We start from the raw sequence: 6248 nt of genomic DNA, 5'->3' as shown, positions 1-6248 counted from the left end.
CCCCCCACCCCCCCCCCCCCCCACCCCCCCCCCCCCCCACCCCCCCCCCCCCCCACCCCCCCCCCCCCCCACCCCCCCCCCCCCCCACCCCCCCCCCCCCCCACCCCCCCCCCCCCCCACCCCCCCCCCCCCCCACCCCCCCCCCCCCCCACCCCCCCCCCCCCCCACCCCCCCCCCCCCCCACCCCCCCCCCCCCCCACCCCCCCCCCCCCCCACCCCCCCCCCCCCCCACCCCCCCCCCCCCCCACCCCCCCCCCCCCCCACCCCCCCCCCCCCCCACCCCCCCCCCCCCCCACCCCCCCCCCCCCCCACCCCCCCCCCCCCCCACCCCCCCCCCCCCCCACCCCCCCCCCCCCCCACCCCCCCCCCCCCCCACCCCCCCCCCCCCCCACCCCCCCCCCCCCCCACCCCCCCCCCCCCCCACCCCCCCCCCCCCCCACCCCCCCCCCCCCCCACCCCCCCCCCCCCCCACCCCCCCCCCCCCCCACCCCCCCCCCCCCCCACCCCCCCCCCCCCCCACCCCCCCCCCCCCCCACCCCCCCCCCCCCCCACCCCCCCCCCCCCCCACCCCCCCCCCCCCCCACCCCCCCCCCCCCCCACCCCCCCCCCCCCCCACCCCCCCCCCCCCCCACCCCCCCCCCCCCCCACCCCCCCCCCCCCCCACCCCCCCCCCCCCCCACCCCCCCCCCCCCCCACCCCCCCCCCCCCCCACCCCCCCCCCCCCCCACCCCCCCCCCCCCCCACCCCCCCCCCCCCCCACCCCCCCCCCCCCCCACCCCCCCCCCCCCCCACCCCCCCCCCCCCCCACCCCCCCCCCCCCCCACCCCCCCCCCCCCCCACCCCCCCCCCCCCCCACCCCCCCCCCCCCCCACCCCCCCCCCCCCCCACCCCCCCCCCCCCCCACCCCCCCCCCCCCCCACCCCCCCCCCCCCCCACCCCCCCCCCCCCCCACCCCCCCCCCCCCCCACCCCCCCCCCCCCCCACCCCCCCCCCCCCCCACCCCCCCCCCCCCCCACCCCCCCCCCCCCCCACCCCCCCCCCCCCCCACCCCCCCCCCCCCCCACCCCCCCCCCCCCCCACCCCCCCCCCCCCCCACCCCCCCCCCCCCCCACCCCCCCCCCCCCCCACCCCCCCCCCCCCCCACCCCCCCCCCCCCCCACCCCCCCCCCCCCCCACCCCCCCCCCCCCCCACCCCCCCCCCCCCCCACCCCCCCCCCCCCCCACCCCCCCCCCCCCCCACCCCCCCCCCCCCCCACCCCCCCCCCCCCCCACCCCCCCCCCCCCCCACCCCCCCCCCCCCCCACCCCCCCCCCCCCCCACCCCCCCCCCCCCCCACCCCCCCCCCCCCCCACCCCCCCCCCCCCCCACCCCCCCCCCCCCCCACCCCCCCCCCCCCCCACCCCCCCCCCCCCCCACCCCCCCCCCCCCCCACCCCCCCCCCCCCCCACCCCCCCCCCCCCCCACCCCCCCCCCCCCCCACCCCCCCCCCCCCCCACCCCCCCCCCCCCCCACCCCCCCCCCCCCCCACCCCCCCCCCCCCCCACCCCCCCCCCCCCCCACCCCCCCCCCCCCCCACCCCCCCCCCCCCCCACCCCCCCCCCCCCCCACCCCCCCCCCCCCCCACCCCCCCCCCCCCCCACCCCCCCCCCCCCCCACCCCCCCCCCCCCCCACCCCCCCCCCCCCCCACCCCCCCCCCCCCCCACCCCCCCCCCCCCCCACCCCCCCCCCCCCCCACCCCCCCCCCCCCCCACCCCCCCCCCCCCCCACCCCCCCCCCCCCCCACCCCCCCCCCCCCCCACCCCCCCCCCCCCCCACCCCCCCCCCCCCCCACCCCCCCCCCCCCCCACCCCCCCCCCCCCCCACCCCCCCCCCCCCCCACCCCCCCCCCCCCCCACCCCCCCCCCCCCCCACCCCCCCCCCCCCCCACCCCCCCCCCCCCCCACCCCCCCCCCCCCCCACCCCCCCCCCCCCCCACCCCCCCCCCCCCCCACCCCCCCCCCCCCCCACCCCCCCCCCCCCCCACCCCCCCCCCCCCCCACCCCCCCCCCCCCCCACCCCCCCCCCCCCCCACCCCCCCCCCCCCCCACCCCCCCCCCCCCCCACCCCCCCCCCCCCCCACCCCCCCCCCCCCCCACCCCCCCCCCCCCCCACCCCCCCCCCCCCCCACCCCCCCCCCCCCCCACCCCCCCCCCCCCCCACCCCCCCCCCCCCCCACCCCCCCCCCCCCCCACCCCCCCCCCCCCCCACCCCCCCCCCCCCCCACCCCCCCCCCCCCCCACCCCCCCCCCCCCCCACCCCCCCCCCCCCCCACCCCCCCCCCCCCCCACCCCCCCCCCCCCCCACCCCCCCCCCCCCCCACCCCCCCCCCCCCCCACCCCCCCCCCCCCCCACCCCCCCCCCCCCCCACCCCCCCCCCCCCCCACCCCCCCCCCCCCCCACCCCCCCCCCCCCCCACCCCCCCCCCCCCCCACCCCCCCCCCCCCCCACCCCCCCCCCCCCCCACCCCCCCCCCCCCCCACCCCCCCCCCCCCCCACCCCCCCCCCCCCCCACCCCCCCCCCCCCCCACCCCCCCCCCCCCCCACCCCCCCCCCCCCCCACCCCCCCCCCCCCCCACCCCCCCCCCCCCCCACCCCCCCCCCCCCCCACCCCCCCCCCCCCCCACCCCCCCCCCCCCCCACCCCCCCCCCCCCCCACCCCCCCCCCCCCCCACCCCCCCCCCCCCCCACCCCCCCCCCCCCCCACCCCCCCCCCCCCCCACCCCCCCCCCCCCCCACCCCCCCCCCCCCCCACCCCCCCCCCCCCCCACCCCCCCCCCCCCCCACCCCCCCCCCCCCCCACCCCCCCCCCCCCCCACCCCCCCCCCCCCCCACCCCCCCCCCCCCCCACCCCCCCCCCCCCCCACCCCCCCCCCCCCCCACCCCCCCCCCCCCCCACCCCCCCCCCCCCCCACCCCCCCCCCCCCCCACCCCCCCCCCCCCCCACCCCCCCCCCCCCCCACCCCCCCCCCCCCCCACCCCCCCCCCCCCCCACCCCCCCCCCCCCCCACCCCCCCCCCCCCCCACCCCCCCCCCCCCCCACCCCCCCCCCCCCCCACCCCCCCCCCCCCCCACCCCCCCCCCCCCCCACCCCCCCCCCCCCCCACCCCCCCCCCCCCCCACCCCCCCCCCCCCCCACCCCCCCCCCCCCCCACCCCCCCCCCCCCCCACCCCCCCCCCCCCCCACCCCCCCCCCCCCCCACCCCCCCCCCCCCCCACCCCCCCCCCCCCCCACCCCCCCCCCCCCCCACCCCCCCCCCCCCCCACCCCCCCCCCCCCCCACCCCCCCCCCCCCCCACCCCCCCCCCCCCCCACCCCCCCCCCCCCCCACCCCCCCCCCCCCCCACCCCCCCCCCCCCCCACCCCCCCCCCCCCCCACCCCCCCCCCCCCCCACCCCCCCCCCCCCCCACCCCCCCCCCCCCCCACCCCCCCCCCCCCCCACCCCCCCCCCCCCCCACCCCCCCCCCCCCCCACCCCCCCCCCCCCCCACCCCCCCCCCCCCCCACCCCCCCCCCCCCCCACCCCCCCCCCCCCCCACCCCCCCCCCCCCCCACCCCCCCCCCCCCCCACCCCCCCCCCCCCCCACCCCCCCCCCCCCCCACCCCCCCCCCCCCCCACCCCCCCCCCCCCCCACCCCCCCCCCCCCCCACCCCCCCCCCCCCCCACCCCCCCCCCCCCCCACCCCCCCCCCCCCCCACCCCCCCCCCCCCCCACCCCCCCCCCCCCCCACCCCCCCCCCCCCCCACCCCCCCCCCCCCCCACCCCCCCCCCCCCCCACCCCCCCCCCCCCCCACCCCCCCCCCCCCCCACCCCCCCCCCCCCCCACCCCCCCCCCCCCCCACCCCCCCCCCCCCCCACCCCCCCCCCCCCCCACCCCCCCCCCCCCCCACCCCCCCCCCCCCCCACCCCCCCCCCCCCCCACCCCCCCCCCCCCCCACCCCCCCCCCCCCCCACCCCCCCCCCCCCCCACCCCCCCCCCCCCCCACCCCCCCCCCCCCCCACCCCCCCCCCCCCCCACCCCCCCCCCCCCCCACCCCCCCCCCCCCCCACCCCCCCCCCCCCCCACCCCCCCCCCCCCCCACCCCCCCCCCCCCCCACCCCCCCCCCCCCCCACCCCCCCCCCCCCCCACCCCCCCCCCCCCCCACCCCCCCCCCCCCCCACCCCCCCCCCCCCCCACCCCCCCCCCCCCCCACCCCCCCCCCCCCCCACCCCCCCCCCCCCCCACCCCCCCCCCCCCCCACCCCCCCCCCCCCCCACCCCCCCCCCCCCCCACCCCCCCCCCCCCCCACCCCCCCCCCCCCCCACCCCCCCCCCCCCCCACCCCCCCCCCCCCCCACCCCCCCCCCCCCCCACCCCCCCCCCCCCCCACCCCCCCCCCCCCCCACCCCCCCCCCCCCCCACCCCCCCCCCCCCCCACCCCCCCCCCCCCCCACCCCCCCCCCCCCCCACCCCCCCCCCCCCCCACCCCCCCCCCCCCCCACCCCCCCCCCCCCCCACCCCCCCCCCCCCCCACCCCCCCCCCCCCCCACCCCCCCCCCCCCCCACCCCCCCCCCCCCCCACCCCCCCCCCCCCCCACCCCCCCCCCCCCCCACCCCCCCCCCCCCCCACCCCCCCCCCCCCCCACCCCCCCCCCCCCCCACCCCCCCCCCCCCCCACCCCCCCCCCCCCCCACCCCCCCCCCCCCCCACCCCCCCCCCCCCCCACCCCCCCCCCCCCCCACCCCCCCCCCCCCCCACCCCCCCCCCCCCCCACCCCCCCCCCCCCCCACCCCCCCCCCCCCCCACCCCCCCCCCCCCCCACCCCCCCCCCCCCCCACCCCCCCCCCCCCCCACCCCCCCCCCCCCCCACCCCCCCCCCCCCCCACCCCCCCCCCCCCCCACCCCCCCCCCCCCCCACCCCCCCCCCCCCCCACCCCCCCCCCCCCCCACCCCCCCCCCCCCCCACCCCCCCCCCCCCCCACCCCCCCCCCCCCCCACCCCCCCCCCCCCCCACCCCCCCCCCCCCCCACCCCCCCCCCCCCCCACCCCCCCCCCCCCCCACCCCCCCCCCCCCCCACCCCCCCCCCCCCCCACCCCCCCCCCCCCCCACCCCCCCCCCCCCCCACCCCCCCCCCCCCCCACCCCCCCCCCCCCCCACCCCCCCCCCCCCCCACCCCCCCCCCCCCCCACCCCCCCCCCCCCCCACCCCCCCCCCCCCCCACCCCCCCCCCCCCCCACCCCCCCCCCCCCCCACCCCCCCCCCCCCCCACCCCCCCCCCCCCCCACCCCCCCCCCCCCCCACCCCCCCCCCCCCCCACCCCCCCCCCCCCCCACCCCCCCCCCCCCCCACCCCCCCCCCCCCCCACCCCCCCCCCCCCCCACCCCCCCCCCCCCCCACCCCCCCCCCCCCCCACCCCCCCCCCCCCCCACCCCCCCCCCCCCCCACCCCCCCCCCCCCCCACCCCCCCCCCCCCCCACCCCCCCCCCCCCCCACCCCCCCCCCCCCCCACCCCCCCCCCCCCCCACCCCCCCCCCCCCCCACCCCCCCCCCCCCCCACCCCCCCCCCCCCCCACCCCCCCCCCCCCCCACCCCCCCCCCCCCCCACCCCCCCCCCCCCCCACCCCCCCCCCCCCCCACCCCCCCCCCCCCCCACCCCCCCCCCCCCCCACCCCCCCCCCCCCCCACCCCCCCCCCCCCCCACCCCCCCCCCCCCCCACCCCCCCCCCCCCCCACCCCCCCCCCCCCCCACCCCCCCCCCCCCCCACCCCCCCCCCCCCCCACCCCCCCCCCCCCCCACCCCCCCCCCCCCCCACCCCCCCCCCCCCCCACCCCCCCCCCCCCCCACCCCCCCCCCCCCCCACCCCCCCCCCCCCCCACCCCCCCCCCCCCCCACCCCCCCCCCCCCCCACCCCCCCCCCCCCCCACCCCCCCCCCCCCCCACCCCCCCCCCCCCCCACCCCCCCCCCCCCCCACCCCCCCCCCCCCCCACCCCCCCCCCCCCCCACCCCCCCCCCCCCCCACCCCCCCCCCCCCCCACCCCCCCCCCCCCCCACCCCCCCCCCCCCCCACCCCCCCCCCCCCCCACCCCCCCCCCCCCCCACCCCCCCCCCCCCCCACCCCCCCCCCCCCCCACCCCCCCCCCCCCCCACCCCCCCCCCCCCCCACCCCCCCCCCCCCCCACCCCCCCCCCCCCCCACCCCCCCCCCCCCCCACCCCCCCCCCCCCCCAC

The sequence above is a fragment of the Sphaerodactylus townsendi genome, linkage group LG03 (genome assembly GCF_021028975.2).
Source record: "Sphaerodactylus townsendi isolate TG3544 linkage group LG03, MPM_Stown_v2.3, whole genome shotgun sequence".
Lineage (NCBI taxonomy): Eukaryota > Metazoa > Chordata > Lepidosauria > Squamata > Sphaerodactylidae > Sphaerodactylus > Sphaerodactylus townsendi.
The sequence above is the reverse complement of the archived record's forward strand: the minus strand, read 5'-3'. Positions refer to the sequence as shown.